At 42.4% G+C, this 16,966-nt stretch overlaps 1 protein-coding gene and 1 pseudogene across 4 annotated transcripts in view; one reads left to right on the forward strand and one right to left on the reverse strand.

Annotated features, from left to right (window-relative positions):
* The window catches only part of ZNF609 (zinc finger protein 609), a 438,580-nt gene that overhangs the window by 238,234 nt on the left and 183,380 nt on the right, over positions 1 to 16,966 (forward strand). The window lies entirely within an intron of this gene.
* LOC130679698 (small nucleolar RNA U13) lies at positions 1,034 to 1,129 on the reverse strand (annotated as a pseudogene).

Consider the following 16,966-nt stretch of genomic DNA (forward strand, 5'->3'; position numbering starts at 1 on the left):
GATTTGCACGAGCAAACCGCCACTCTTTCCTATGTACATTAACCGTATCCAGCTGTTCTGGGCTGCCTCCAGCCCCAGGACAAATTCATTACCACCTGCACTCACTAGTCAAAGAGAACCCCTTCCCCACCAGTTCTCTGAAGTCTTTCTCGAGAGTTGATCTTAGAGCCCGGATCCAGGATCCATTCTGGTGAAGCATCTTAGAATTAGAATCACAAGCCCTTTACAAACCTCCTTCCTCGTTCCTACAAATCTCCTTGAAGCTGGATACAATATTCATAAGGAGGTTCTGGATGACATTCCCAGGGAAAATCTTAGGAATAACCAACTTTTTAATCTCTTGAGTTAACAACCAGCCTACCCGTGCCTCACAGAATGGTCGAGCAAAACAAGAGGAAAGGTATTTGTAGTCTGATGATCTAAACTTGTACATTCTCCTCCAGATTTCCAACTCAAGGCAGACAGCCCTGGGGAGTCCACATGGGCGATTCCATGCTGGGCACTGGTGTTAAAAGTATAGGTGAAGGCAGTCCTAGGAGTTCTAGGAAGAATTCTACTAGTTGTTCCAGAACACTATATTTAGGGACACCAAAATATGTAGTACTTCATTTACCTCCCCCTTAAGCCAATATTCTAGACAATTGGAAATTACCTTTAAACACCAATAATTTTATGTTAATCATTTTGATGGAACTCTTTCTAAATCACATTTTATACCACTTTGAATATATGTTTCTCTATGCCTTCTTAAACAGATTATATTGAACATAATTTGACCTTTTCTTGAAAATGCAAGGACTTCATGAGTACAGATTTTTGCTGTCACAGTGATTCCTTCAGAACTAATATGCACTCAGTTGTTTGAATCTTGAGTTCTTACTCAGGTTAACAAATATTTTTGAGCAATTATGATGTGCTGGATACTGTTAGGTGCTTTATCTCTTTTTCACAATCATTTCCTCTTTTATCTGTTATTAGGCAGCAGTATACTTGCATTTAGAATTTCTCTCCCTATGTATGTATATATTTTTCATGTCGGGGGTAAAGAGCTGACATTGTAACAAAGTTTGAGGGAGGCATGTCTCATACAGTAGGGTGAAAACCCAATCACTGTGCTTATGAACCCCATTTCTAATCTGCTGATTCTACTGGGGATCCAGGTACATCAAATGAATTCAGATTGTTAAGGGAAGAGGGAGTAAGTATGAGATTTGCCACATCTCTTTTAGGTGATAAGATTCCCGTTTCTGATTACTACTAGGCTGTTGGCTGCTAATACTGGAAAATGAGATTAGTAATTGCCTTTCGGCAAGAAGTCATAGCATTAGAACTGAGAAATGTGGTCACTGATGACACTAGTTTGTTGACTCTGTGTGTGTGTGTGTGTGTGTGTGTGTGTGAGAGAGAGAGAGAGAGAGAGAGACAGAGAGAGACAGAGAGAGTCAGAGAGAGAGAGAGAGAGAGAGAGAGAGAGAGAATGTGTGAATGTGTATACAAGGTTCCCCTTGTCGTCTGCAGGATGGCTAGTAGATCTCCCAGTTTTCAGGAAGTTTGCTCAAAGATATTTACTTGCCTTTTACAGAGCCATATTCCCTTCTTTTGGAGAGAATTGTCCTGGGAGAAGAAAGGACATTGATAAATTAGCAGTTTCATCACTGTGAAGTAATATTCAGTGAGCCATTAGTTATATGTTATTTTTAGATACCATACAAATTTTTTTCATAAGCATAAACAGATGAAATTTTCAAAGACAATGTATATACATATATATTTATATATATGCATTATTTATATATACATACACACACACTTTTATATATATATATATATATATATATATATATATATATATATATATATATACACACACTTACATATTTATATATAATTTTGTATCACCTTCTTATACACTGATAGGAAGAAAGGAAGGCATAGAAACGTAAAGTCTGTTGCCCCAGGTTATACAGCTAGTGAGTGGCAGGGCCAGGCCTGAAGCCGGGACCTCTGGGAATCCACATTATCGGCCCTCATAACTCTTTGCTCACCTTCAGCTCAGCCAGCAACCCTTAGAGGAATGAACAAGCTATGGAAACCACACAAATATATTCTGAGATAAGTTTTAAAAGGTATAAAAATGTAAAGATGCAGGTATATCCTGAATTTCTGTGACATTTCTTTTACAAAATATTTCCTTAGTTATTTCATTTTCCTTTTAACTTCCTTGGGAGATAAAAAGACGGAGGAATTAAGATCACATTTTAAAATTGTGTAAATAAGGCTCATAGAATTGGAATCATGAGAAACTTTGTGTTTTACAAATTTGGTTCTGTAGCTTGAGTCAGATGAGGTGAAGTGCCCTCTAATCAGTGCTCAGGGAGCGTCTCTGTAAAGACGGCTCAAACTCAGGGCACGTGACCGTCATGGGACTCTGATAACCTTGATGAAGACACTCTGTTTTTCCTCTGATGGGTAGTCAGATGAATACTTTGATGAACCATTGGGGATGGATGATGGGACATATCAGAAAGTAGGCTAAGCCTCGTCCTAGAGAGGGGGAGTCCAGTTAATTTTTTTGCTGAGTGGGATATGGAAGAATAACTTGCTCAGAACAATTGGAGTCATGGTCACTGTGGGCATGTCTGACATATACCCAAACATCTGGATGACCCCAGGGACAATGGTGGATTATTGATGTTTGCTTTTTAGGAAAAGAAGACTTCTTTTTTTTCTGAGGTTATCAAGGCCATATATTTCATGCCAAAAAAGTTCTGGTGAATGTCAACCTTGCCTGTAAAACCAATATACATTACAAAAATAAATAGAAATTTATCTTTTAGTAACCTGTGAACTTGCTGCCCCAAAATGCCAAACAGGCAAAGAGCCGTGATGCTCTGCATCCAATTCTATGTCCTTCTGACCTTTGCATATGTGCTGGTGACATCACGATGTTAAATATGAACAGTCTTGGAGCTTTGTCATAAAGAAGTGATGACTTCTTATGTTAACTCATGGGGCAACTCTGATCAGACAGTGACAGATAACCCTGGTGCTCTGTGTTTTGAAAGATTCGGGACCATGTTGGGATCATCTGGCCATTTACATGGCTGTAAGAGAGGGAAGACAGTTGTCTTCTTTGTTTCAGGTGGGAATGCTTTGAAATTACATCTAGTACTGTTCTTGGAACGTGCACATGGGAAGATTTGTGTATGTTTCGTGGCTTATAGTGTTTTGGAAACTGACAGGCAGTGGCACTGAGTGAGAGGACGCAGGTTGGAACACTCACCTTATTATCTTGGCTGTTATATTTTTTTGCCGAGTTCATGCTCAAGACTTTTGATCTAGGGGGAAATGAACCAAGATAGGGATTGGATAAAGTACACTCAAATATTCATACTACATAATGATTATTTTAAAAGTTTTATATTCTAAAGCTGTGCTGTCCACTATGGAAGCCAGTGGCTACATGTACCTATGAACTTTAAAATTAATTAAAATTAAAAAAAGTCAGTTCCTCAGTCACACTAACCATGTTTCAGGTACTCAGTAGGTGGCCATTGGCTACTTATTGGATGGCACAAAGTTTTACTGGGCAGCTCTGTTCTAGAAACTTAGCTTAGCACTGAAGCCATACTTAATGTTCAAGGAGGCTCTCAGGAAACTTGAAGGTATCCTTCAGAATTCCAAGAGCTGGTACCCTGTGGCCCTCCCAGGCCACAATGCACACCAGGGCTATTTAGAGGCGGTATGAAGTTTGGGTCTCTTTACCTCGATCCCAAGATTCTCAAATATTTAATAAATGTAAGTACTTCTTGACTAAGTTAAGATGTAACTTCTAAAAAGGGGCCAAGAAATGGGAGTGAGATTTTTGACTTTGTTTTCTCACCATTTCAATTCTAGACAAACTCAGAAAGGAGGGGCTTTTGTCTTACCATTTCTAACCTTTAATGGTCATAGTTTAGTAGTTAATATAGCGTACAGTTTGAGTGTTGTAATATGGTGGCCTTCGTGTGTCCAGAGGTTAGTTTCGTGCCTGTCTTACATGGCTTAGTCTCTATGTTTTTGGGGAAATGAGGGTGGTATTAGATTAAAGGGCTTTTCTGTGCAAGTAGGAATGTCCTACTCATCAGAGTGCCTGACCACCAGCCCTTTTAAAATCAGATGTTCCTGCCCTTAATATAAACCTGAGTAGTTGAAAATGTGATAAAAGCATGAAGGGAGATGTGTTTCTGTGGTTTTTTTTAAGAAGGATGGAAGAAGGACCTGCATTTTAAAGTTGATGTGGTTTAGTGGGAGTCAAACAATCACTAACAGGAGGGAGAGAGATGTGGTGTTGGGGCTCACTCAGTCCCAAGTAGGAATTGGTCAGAGGAATGTTTGCTCTGACCCAGGCTGAGATGGAGTCACCACTAAAACCAAGAAGTTCCTTTTTTTGCCAAAACTCACACTTCTGTCTCAAGGAGCCGAGTCTCTGCTTCTTCTTCTATTTTCCTCCGAGTTTCCTGGTACTTCTTCCAAGAGAAATAAAAGAAACCACAGTCACTAATTAGAAGCCTTACGCTTTTTCTAATCATAAGCAGCATGTATTATTACGTGGTAACATGAATGCCTGGTCTCCTTCTCCAGCCCCCACACCCACCACCACTCCTGGTCACTCGCTGCGCTTCCTACCTTCCCAGGCAGGTCCCTGGGTGATTGGCGTCACGAAAGGAGCAGTGCTCGTTATGAATTTAAGAGCACAGAGGTCAGGAGACCAGGGCTGTAATGGAATGATATTGGTGGTGGGTTGTCAGGGACCCAAAGTCCCTTTGTAATGCCACTTTGAAGAGTTAATATTGTCCTAGATAGTGTTCTTTGAAAAGCCTGGTTTCATATTATCCTGTACCTTACAAACCCTTCTCTGTCCCATTACCGAGAAACTGTACCTTAATGCAGAAGACCTGATCTTTGCAGAGCTGGGCCACATGTGCATAGTCTTCCTTTATCTGGGAAACCAAAATTCAGTCAAATTTCTTTCAGGAAATTTCTCTAAGAACAAGAGTATACTTGTTTCCTCCTAAATCCCAGACCCTAAATGTAGTTTTCTAATTGTTCTAAATATGTTTTTGCTGTATATATGAACTGATTTTTTTTTTTTTTTGAGGATAGATAAGCTTTATTTTGGGGGGGGGGGATTTTATTTTGGGACAGTTGGGAGAAGAATAGATACTAATTTGTTGAAGATACAGATACAGAACATATCCTGTAAAAATTATTGAAGAGAAGGAAACCTAGGAGACTGCATTTATCTTCCTTTCCTTCATCCCCTCCTCAACCCCATAATGGTTCTGGATCTGGAGCCTTATTATATATAACTCAATCATTTGCAGAATGTATTGCATCGTCTAACTGAACATCAACTTTTCCCTCCTCTGGGAGAAGTAATACTGAAATGACTACCATCACCTTGGCCAGTTCCTTCTCTTGGTCAGCACAGGAAGCTTCCAGCTGTTGTAACTTAACCTACAGAAAGGGGAGGAGATGGATAACTCAAGGTGCAAGCAGGCTTCCATTCTGAAATGCTGTCTCAAAGGTTATCTTACAGGTGGTTGACGTGCATCAGGTATGGTATGAGATGTCTTTTTAATGGAGGAGAGTCAAACCATGCAGCGTCCTTCTGGTGACCCTGCCCTTCTACACTCCCAAGCCCTTAGCATTCATCAGGGCTCCACTCACGCTTAAACTACAATTCTTAGCTTCCTTCCTTCTTAGCTATTTCTCTTAGGAAAAACATCAGTCTTGAAAAACTTCAGTCTCCTTTTTCCTTTTATGTACTTACTGCTCACTCCTTTTTTTGCTCCCCGTATTCCTCCTTCTTTCTTTTCCTTCCTTATTTGATGAAAGCCTATTCTATATTGGTGGCTATGTCGGAGTGATGGGCAGAGGGCCATGAGAGTAGAAAGGATACAGTGGTGAACAGGATTGACAGGCAGAGTCTCTGCCTCACAGAGCTGACATTCTACTTGGGGACATTAACAGATAAGTCAACATGATAATGATAAATGCTATGAAAGAAATACAAACAGAAATGTAGTGACAGCGATGGCATGAGAGCTATCATAGGTGAAGTCCTGTCTGATGAGATGATACTGGGTTGAACTCTAAATGGTAAATATTAGCCAAATGGAGATCTGGAAGAAATATGTCCCATGCAGGGTTGCAGCAAGAGCCAGGACTGTGTAAGAGCACATATGTAGTGTGTATGTGGAAGTTATGTGGCTGGAGCGCGGGGAAACACCTGGTGAGGAGGAGATGAGGTGGGGAAAGGTTGACATGGATGAGATTGTGTAGGGCCTTGTTGCTTCTAGAGTTTGGTTCTTTATTTTAATTGCAGTGAGAAGCCAGGTGTGAACTCGAAGTAGTAAGGACATAATCTGATCTGTGTTTTTAAAGAGTAAGTCTTTTCTAGGTGTGAAAAGTAGGTTAAGGGTAAGAGCAGAAGCAGGAAGACTAAGAGGCTGATTTGGCATCCAGGCAAGGGCTTACGGTGGCTCGCAGAAGGGTAATAGTAACAGAGGAATAGATGTGCTTGGGCTCTATTCCCTAGTTAGAGCAGACAAGCCTGCGTTTTTCCTTCCTTCCACTTTTAGCTCTACTGTTCCCACTTTGATCTAGTACCATTGTTTCACATCTGAAGACTTCTAACGGTTCCTTTCCTCTTCAGTCAATTATACCGAGGGCCAGAGAGCCAAATGTGTCTAAGGGCTGTATTTTCAGAGGCGCAGCAGGCATACCATTAAACTGATGAGCTGATTGCCAGGATGTAAGAACAGAAGCAAGAGATGCTGTGTATTTCATAGAATTAGAGAAATCACTTGAGAATTCTACAACACATGTAGGCAAATGGGAGTGACTTAAAGGGTCAGTAATGCTTTAGAGTTCTTTGGAGGTGGGCTAATAGCTTCTGGGAAAATAATGGCCATTGTTCTGACAATACGTGGAACTACCTATAGTCTTTCTGCTCAGCTGAGGTGACACAGCATCACGAGACTTAAAGCCTTGCCGTGGGCTCTGCTGGGCTGCTGTCAAGAAAACTTGTTTTGAGCAGAAGGAAGCAAATGCAGTTAGTTATATGGCAAGGCTAGTCAAGGGGCTTCATAAGCCTTTCTAATCTGAGCCCCAAGTTTATCCTGAAGCACATGCAGGCTCCACATTTCTTCCTTTCCTGGACAGGCATGGCCAAGCAAGCTGTTTTGGTGGCTTTGGACTTCCTGTTTGTGGCCATCAGTACTAATTTGGCTGACAGGAAATAGGGAAGTAATTCTCTGTTTTTCACTTTCTATTTCTATTTTCAGTGTGTCCCTATCTGCAGGGGCTGCACAGACGTAGTATGGGCTTAAGAGTGAGCTTAAGAAGCTAAAGAGAAATAAGGCAAGGGCAAGACGGAATTGTACAGAAAGTATCAAGTAAGAATTTTACCTGCTTTCTGAATAAAAAAATAAGTCCACCTTTTTGCATCTTTGATCAGATGAATTGTGGTTGTGCCCAGGTTTTTATCTTTGGAACACAATTAGAGAAATGCTAAGCAATGTCTGATGATGCACTCAGCAGGTGGAGGTCACTAAATATTTGAGTGATAAATTGAATGAATCCTTTTCTGGATGGGAGTCAGTGATAGAGTGTGTAAATTACCTAGCACACAGTAGATTGACAAATCCTAGCTCTGCTCTATGAATTCATACATTTGCCTCAGCTAGACTTTTAAATAATCACATTAAATATGTGATGTTTCAAGGTTTTACTCTTCAAAAAAAGGAAAGAGTTTTAAAAATGCACAATTTCATTCAGTTTTCAAACTGAGGCTGGAAGGGGCTGATTAAATTGCCTAACTTCATATACCTCACTAAGTGCTGGGACCAGGATATAAACTAGGGACTTCAGTGTTATGTATGCATTGTGCAATTGTGTTCCGCTCTTCCTAAAGGAAGAGAAACAAAATATATGGCTTCAGAGTGAAATTCCTTACCAAGGGCAGAAAAGAATTCAGTACTCAGTAGTCTAGGCTTAAGTCTGACATGGGCTAAAACTACAAAGAATTTATCCCAGTTTTGACAGTTGTTTCCACTTAAAAGCTTGCTTCCTGGTTGTGTAACCCAAACCCACTCAAGATTGCTTTTTCATTTACCTTTGAGTCTTCTAGTGGTCCCTTTAGATGGCCTTGTTCACACTTGGGTGCCTTCTGCGATTTCCTTGTAAGCTATGATTTTAAATAAATACATATTTCAAATAAAAATGCATCAAATAAAAAATACTAGAAGACAAACACACTGTTTTGTGTGTAGAGCCAATAACATGGCCTTCTTCTCACTAGTTTTGGCCACCGGTGCTAGAGTCTGCACAAGCAGGAGTACTTCCCTGAACCCTATGCCATTCCGGGCTGCAGAGGGCTGCAGGCGTGGGTCAGAAAGTAGGGCGATCATAGGAGACCCACTGTATTTTGAGCAGGAGTGGAGGTAGAGTGAATGCCTGGATAAGGAAAGGGGAAGCCCTTGGGATTTAAGTATTTTTAAAAGTCTCTGTTGAAAATAAAATTAAGCTTTCACCTTCCAACAAAGTGTCAGTGGATTCCATTTTCTTGTGATAGAATGAAAAACCCATGGGCTCACCAGATAGCCCAAATGTCGCACCCACTCCCTTCACCTCACGCTCGCAGGGGGAGCCCATGGCATTCAGGTACGAGGCCCAGCCTCAGGAGAGTGGGGCAGGGGTAGAACCCGCCCCCAGCACAAACTTTTCTGACACGTGGGATCCTCTAGGATCATTTTCCCTCCCTTGTGTCTTTGACAACTGAAGCCGCTGCGGGGAACGTGGGGAAAACTAGAGCCCCAACCCACCTTTTTTTGAAGTTCTCTTATACCGTGCCCCAGAGTCTCATTTTTCCTTTCCTGTTGAGAGAAAGAAGCAGAGCATAGGTGTGGATCTCCCTGCTGCCACCCATCTTTATTCAGCTGATTGTTCTCCCTTTCACCGGGTGCTTTTTCCCTGCAGTAACCCTACCTCACTGCATACTGTCAGGTCAAGGACCTGTGGTTTGATTTCCACATATATATGTATATACCAGCTCACCAGGATAGACATGCCCACATGCAGGGCTTCCCAATATTAAATATTACCAAAGAAACTGTGCCACTGACACATATTTTACCATGACGTCTTTGACTATTCTTTGCATGTAAAAAAGAGGAGACTAGCTTCTCTGATGACTAATGAGAGACAAGCTGAGGAATAAAACCTATGAGATGGCTCTTCCTAGCTTCTTGCTTACAAGTCTGGCTATTTCTTCTTCCAGGTCTTGCAGCGTTCCTTCCCTTTCCACGGTGGTACTATTCTCCTTCTCCCAGTCATCGTCTTCTGTCAGGTCTTGAGTCTGGGTGATCTCACTTTCCAGCCTGAACGACACAAGCACATAGTGTGAGGAACAGACAGCTTCAGAACTGGAAAAACACATCTGTCAGTTTTAAGGGTTACTTCAGTGTCAGTAAATATGGCTCTCAAGTTGGAAACCCATTTTTCCTGAGTCCTTACCATCATAATCACTTCAAAGGCAGGAAAAAAAAAAATCACTTCGAAGTTTGACCTGAGTCCTAAGTCAAACACCCTAGTGTTCTTTCAGCTCAGGTGAATATCATCCAATCTTTTAAGAATCTCTTTGAAACTTGCTATAATTCAGGGTTTGAGCCACAGAAAATGCCAAAGAATGAAGAAGAAACTGCTACATAAGATATAGGTCTCTAGAGCAAGTAGGAAAATTCAGGTTTGTCTCTTCTCCTCTATCCCATCCCCTTGATTGGGAACGTCCCTCAAGAAAACCCAGCACTCACCTCTGTATGTCATCTTCTTTCTGGTGGATTTTGAGAAGAAGTTCCTGATTTGCTTTATCTGTTCTTTCGAGGTCTCTTTCAAGGTCCATGTTCAAACAGTGAATGTTTCTGTTTGACTGGGTCAGTCTTAAGATCTCCACCTCCTCTGACCTATAGATTCAGCCCACGAAAGGAACAAGGGCCAGTTATCTCAGGGTCAGGGATCTTTGGGCCAGAAGGGATATCTAGGAGACATGTAATTCAACAACCTGGCTGTTTCTGGGAGCACACCTTTCCTTTTTCATAGGAAATTGTATTTCTTAATCATGCCCTTACAGTTTGTTTCAGTAATTCTCGACTCAGTGAGCAAGAGAGGATTTTCCCAGGCTTTCTTGATCAAAGTGCTCAATATAATAGTACACCTCCTCCCTGGTTCCAGGAGAAGTTTGTTTCCTTAATAGCCTCTTGTATTGGAGAGAATGGTTTCTCAGGCAAATGGTGCACAAAATCTGCTCATGAAATACACTTCCATTGAGTTATTTTCATCCAGGCACCTGGCACATCACTTAGAGTTGGTTCCTGCCTTATGCCGCAAGAGCTCTCCACCAGCAGATGGGGCTTCTGTTTCTCCCTCCCTCCTCCCATCTCAAACCATGTCCATTGCCTGCTACAAAGCTTGAGAATCTACCATGGGAGTTACTCCACCGAGTACACAGAGATATGATCCAGGCATTCACTTTCAAGAATACAGACATCTTTTTTGAAGTAAATTTCAGTGTAATAATGGTAACACCTCAGTGCTTTAGAAAGGGTACCTGGCAAATGGGAAGCTCTCAATAACTTTTTCTTTCTGTTGTGTGTCAGTTAATTGGTTTCTCTTTGAAACGATTAACTGGGAATAAAGTGTGAGGGAGAGGTCTTTTGTTTTGAGTGGGAATGGGGGATGATTTTGGCAAAGTAAGTCCTTCCTTGGAAGGGCTGATTGGATGCAGGATTTACAACAGTTGTCACTTCAGGAGGACATGGAGTGCTTGGGGTGGTGTCAGCAGGGGGTTGGACAGACGGGAGCGTAGGAGGGAGGGAGGTGGAAGATGAGGGAAGTCATGAAGACCAGACCTGCTCCACACCTTGGTCCTTGGATGTGGCTTTGCATAATGATGATACTTACTCGCGATCTAGCTGATCCTCCTCGGGTTCTTCCATTGTAGATTCCCTAAAATACCAGCAGAGATGTATTGGATGAATTGGGGAAATGGGTCCATTTGTGAAACACAGAGTAACTCGCCAAGAGTCCCAAAGGATAGGGACAAAATTAAGTCAACTGATTTCCTCCCTCCAACCCCCCAGGTTTTGGCCATGACAAAACCCAGCCCTTTGATTCTTCTGTCCCTGATCTGACTGTACCTCAGCTAAGGATACAGTGAGGATACAGGGATAATGCTGGAAAATTCAATGTGTGTCCTTCTAGTGGGTACATGCGGAGATGGTTCTCTAGAACAAGAACCCTTTCAAACTTTGCTCCAGGTAATTAGAATCAGTAAAGGTCATCCATTCCTCTGAAGTCCCTTTTTGCTCCGTGCCCGGCTGCTTTCCTTAAGGCCCCGTGGGCATGAATGTAGGTGCATGACCGCCCTGAAAAGTAATCTTTCTGACCTCTAGCCGGGACTCTGTAGGGATCTTCAGATATTAAGGTATTTAGTATTAAATAGGGCTCAGAAAAACCAAGCAGAAGTAGATGATTTGGTTCATTCTGTACCTTAGTTTCCTTTTTTTCTCCAATTCTTCAATAAACTCTGTCCCCCTCCTGTAAATGGCTTCCTGATTCTACCTTAGTCGCTCAGCTTCTGAAGTCTGATCTTTCCCCACTGGAACCAACCAGTAGAGTGTCAGAACCTTCCGAAGGGTCAGGACTCTGCTATTGACAGGATGGGTGGGGCAGCGTGTCACAGTGGGGTGGGTGACACGCGGGGGTTGGATAGACGGGGGAGTGTAGGAGGGAGGGAGGGGGAAGACGAGGGAAGTCATGAAGAGCAGACCTGCTCCACACCTTGGTCCTTGGATGTGGCTTTGCATAATCATGATACTTACTCGCGATCTAGCTGATCCTCCTCGGGTTCTTCCAATGTAGATTCCCTAAAATACCAGCAGAGATGTATTGGATGAATTGGGGAAATGGGTCCATTTGTGAAACACAGAGTAACTCGCCAAGAGTCCCAAAGGATAGGGACAAAATTAAGTCAACTGATTTCCTCCCTCCAACCCCCCAGGTTTTGGCCATGACAAAACCCAGCCCTTTGATTCTTCTGTCCCTGATCTGACTGTACCTCAGCTAAGGATACAGTGAGGATACAGGGATAATGCTGGAAAATTCAATGTGTGTCCTTCTAGTGGGTACATGCGGAGATGGTTCTCTAGAACAAGAACCCTTTCAAACTTTGCTCCAGGTAATTAGAATCAGTAAAGGTCATCCATTCCTCTGAAGTCCCTTTTTTGCTCCGTGCCCGGCTGCTTTCCTTAAGGCCCCGTGGGCATGAATGTTGGTGTATGACCGCCCTGAAAAGTAATCTTTCTGACCTGCAGTCGGGACTCTGTAGGGATCTTCAGATATTAAGATCTTTAGAATTAAACAGGGCTCAGAAAAACCAAGCAGAAGTAGATGATTTGGTTCATTCTGTACCTTAGATTCCTTTTTTTCTCCAATTCTTCAATAAACTCTGTCCCCCTCCTGTAAATGGCTTCCTGATTCTACCTTAGTCGCTCAGCTTCTGAAGTCTGATCTTTCCCCACTGGAACCAACCAGTAGAGTGTCAGAACCTTCCAAAGGGTCAGGACTCTGCTATTGACAGGATGGGTGGGGCAGCGTGTCACAGTGGGGTGGGTGACAATGGTCATTCATGCAGAGTTCCAAGGCTAGATGGGTGCGTGTGTTTTATGGCCGAGTCTTCCGTTTGGTGGTGGTCAGTTCAATGGTTGTGATTCCTGGGTAGTATGAAGGGGTGGTCCCTGTGTTTTATTTTTCTCGCAGTTTGAGCTTCCTCTCTGCCCGAGTGTGGCTATGGGAACCTGGGTCCTAAGGCAGCAGTCTGATCCCATAACCGCTCATTCATCTGACACACACTGAAACATCAGAAGAGCGCTTATGGATGCCAGGCACTGTTCTAAGCATGGGGGAGACAGAGTGAACAGAACAGCCCAAACACCTGCCATCACGGAGTTTACATTACAGGGTGTGTATGTGAGGGCGGGAGGGGTAACACAACGCAATAAATGAGTACATTTATTTTATTTGGTATGACAAAAGAGAAGAATGCTATGAAGAAACATAGGTGAAGAGGGTGAGAGGAAATTCAGTGAGGACTGTTTACGTGGGAGGGAATTGAAGTTTTAAATAGGGTGGTGCAGAGAACGCACTGAGCATTGCCAGACCCAGAAGTGTGGTGTAGATGTGTCAAGAGGCCTGATCAATGGGAAGGAAACTTTAGGTTGTGCTGAGGTGAACACAGAATCCTCAGGCCTCACGAGCAAGGGCAGTAGCAAACAAGGCCCATGGCCAGCAGAAGCATGGACCAGCACGCAGCCGAAGGGCCAGCAGGCCCAGGGCACCAGCAGGCGGCGTGAGGACGCAAAGCTCCTCCTTTGCTGCTTAGAGGATACGTAGCTTTTCCTGCAGCTGCCACTATTCTGGGAAAAAAGAGAACTCGGGAGAGGGAGAATCTGTCCAAAAAATACTGAGAAATTGCCCATAGAGATTTTTAACTGGGAAAAGTCCATGATACCTCGAGTTGGCCCCATTGTATTTTCTGCCAACTTCAGTCAGAGCAGGGAGAGGGGAAGATAAAATCAACTGCCCTATTGTAAAGAGTATGTTCCTGCATACATGAGTCTGTACACTCTGGCCACATTCTGTACAGTTTGTAACTGTTCGCATAAGTCGAGGAAACCTGGGAAGTTTTGAATCTCTACTTCAGGACTGTATTGAGTTGATTTGTGGGCCAGAGTGACTTCTTAACATACTGTAGTTTCTAACAAACTATTTGTAAAATTAACGGCCTCTGATGACCCCCATTACCGTCTCCCTTTATGAAGCTGTACACAGAAGAGTAATTAAGTAACAATTCAGGCCAATGTTCATTAATCCCAGCTGGTTATATAGCTTTTCCAGGAAATGCCCTGGACCAAGGTTATCGTAGCGACTAATGGATTGGATAGGGACTTTCACTGGGATAAAAATAAAGCTCTGTCTCCTTCCTGGGGAGCTTTTCTCCTGGAGGGGCTACCAAAGGCAAACCTGTAGGGGCAGCAGAACCCCAAAGCTTGGGACCTTGTGTGGGACGAGGACAACAGACTGCTATTAGTGAGAATTGCTAAATCGAGGTAGAAACAGGGTCTTGGGGGCAAATTAAGGTCCTTGATGTAAGCATTGCTGCTGTTGGAGAGGTGGCTTGATTAACACCCAGTGCAGCATTAGAGCAGCTGTTTTCACCTTGTAACTTTTTTCAAGCCGTGCTGGGCCCTGTGCAGAAGAGTCACTGGGACACATCAGACTGTGCTGCGTTGTGGCCGGGAACTCTGGCCTTGGCGTGGCAGTCTGTTGTGAAAACATCCCCTCCTCTTCCAGGCTGGGCACCCAGGATCTGTTTGCCTGGCCCTCTCCCTGCTGCTGTGAGGGGGCAGGCCAGGTGCCCGAGCCCTGGACGCGGCTGCCTGGGCCCCGGCCCTTCCTGCTGACTCACCTGTCGTTTCACTTCCGCAGATTCTGCTTGTGTGTGTTTATAGATGAGCCTGGTTTTGAGGCTCATGACTGCGCAAGACTCTAGAACGTCATTGTAGATCATTGTTTTTCGAATACAGAATCAAATACATGATTTTCCTTATGTCCTTACTTATTTTTAGTTACTATTTTTGTGCAATCTTTAGGCTCATAAAACCTCTTTGAATTCCCTTTTGAAATACTCAGAATAGCTTTTCTCAAAAGCAGAAATTTGAACTGGACTGAAATGTTAAGAAAAATAAGGAATGTACCATTAGTTCATTCTGCCATTATTTACTATCCAATAAACAACTATGGTGGTTTGAACTGGCAAAATGTGTGTGTGTTTTCTTTTATAATTCATTGTATTGCTGTTATAATAGCATAAATTATTTTAAAAATGAAAACTCATCAAGGATCTCACCTCAGCAAAACCCTGTATTTTTACAAGTTTTCTTCTATTTTTCCTATTGACAAACCATCTTTTGTAGTTATCATAGAATAGATAATACTGTTGTTTGCCTTCTCACTTAATATTTTTCATAAACACTTTCCAGGTTTTTACATAGTCTATAACATTTCAATCAGCACATGAAATTCTGCTAAGTTGGTAGTCTTCATAATTTGCTCCTCCACACCCTTACCTGTTTGTCTGTGTACGTATCTGTCTCCCCTGGAGTGCCAGGAGAGTGCTCTGTATTAATTTTCTAGGGCTGCTGTAACAAAGTGCTACACACTGGGTGGCTTAAACAACACAAGTTTATTTCCTTACAGTCTTGGAGGCTATGAGGCAAGGTGCTGGCAAAGCTGGTTTCCCCTGAGGCCCCTTTCCTTGGCTTGCAGATGGCCGTGTTCTCCCCTGTGTCCTCACAGAGGCATCCCTGTGTGTGTCTGTGTCCTTATTTCCTCTTCTTAAAATGACACCCATCATAGAAATTTGGGATCAACAGAGGTGAGGCTTAGAACCTCACCCCCCCTGTTTTGAGAGAAATCTTCTGCATCCGTAGATGTTTTGTTGCCCTTGTCTAGCTTGGATTAATACTTAGTCTATAGGCACAGACCTGATCATCTACATTTGCCCTCTTACAGCACTAAGTTATGTTTTCTACCTTTATCTTGCATCTACCTACCACTTCAGCATTTTATTTAAAAAATAATAATAATAAGGGAGAAATGTGGGATTCACATATAAATCAAGTATAAAAATGACACCGTCATAGAGAATTATGGCCCTCCTTCATGACCTCATTTTAAAGTGATTACCTCTTTAAAGACCTTATCTCCAAGTACAGTCACATTCTGAGGTACTAGGAATGAGGACTGCAGTATAGGAATTTTAGTAGGACACAACTCAGCCTACAAGAGGTGTTCAACAGATGTTTACCTGTGATGAGCATTCAGGCTATTTCCCCACCCTTCCCCCAAGTAAAAGCACTTCAAAGAATAGATTTATATAGTCATTACATTTTTTAGATACAACCAAACTGTCAGATATGTATTTATATTTTTACCATTTTTGAATGTCTTTTAATATATCAGCTTTTAATTTTACATGTGAGGAAAGTAAAGACAAGAGAGACAATAAATGTTTTGCTGCTATTATGTTTCCATTTGGAATGGAGGCTCAAGGTTTGTTTTTTTTTTCACAATTTATTCGTTCCTTTATTTCCTGGAACCTCAATGCACATTTGCTTATCTTTTTTGTTTGTCTGATTGTTTTTATTTTGTTATCATTAATCTATAATTACATGCAGAACACTATGCTTAACTAGGCTCCCCCGTTCACCATGTCCCCCCACAATCCCCATTACTGTCACTGTCCGTCAGCGTAGTAAGATGCTGTAGGATCACTACTTGTCTTCTCTGTGTTGTACAGCCCTCCCCATGCTCCCCACACATATTATTCCTACTAATTGTAATGCCCCCTTTCTTTTTCCCTGCTCTTATGAGGCTCAAGTTTTTATCATGAATTTTTTTTCCCTACTGGAAATTATACATTGGAATATTTTCCCCTTTCATATTATTTATTCTCTCTTTGGCTTATAAAGGCAATATTAAACCTTCTTGGTGAACAATTTCTGCCAAACTTGCCATTGAGAGGTTTTCAATTTTTTTATTAAGGTATTATGGATATACACTCTTTTAAAGGTTTCACATGATAAAACAATGTGGTTATTACATTCACCCATATTATCGTGTCCCCATATACCCCATTGCAGTCACTGCCCATCAGTGTAGTAAGATGCCACAGAGTCACTACTCGTCTTCTCTGTGCTCAGCTGTCTTCCTCATGATCCCCCCTACACCATGTGTGCCAATCATAATACCCCTCAAGCCCCTTCTCCCTCCATTCCCACCCGCCCTTCCTCACTCCTCCCCT

The sequence above is a fragment of the Manis pentadactyla genome, chromosome 11 (genome assembly GCF_030020395.1).
Source record: "Manis pentadactyla isolate mManPen7 chromosome 11, mManPen7.hap1, whole genome shotgun sequence".
NCBI lineage: Eukaryota > Metazoa > Chordata > Mammalia > Pholidota > Manidae > Manis > Manis pentadactyla.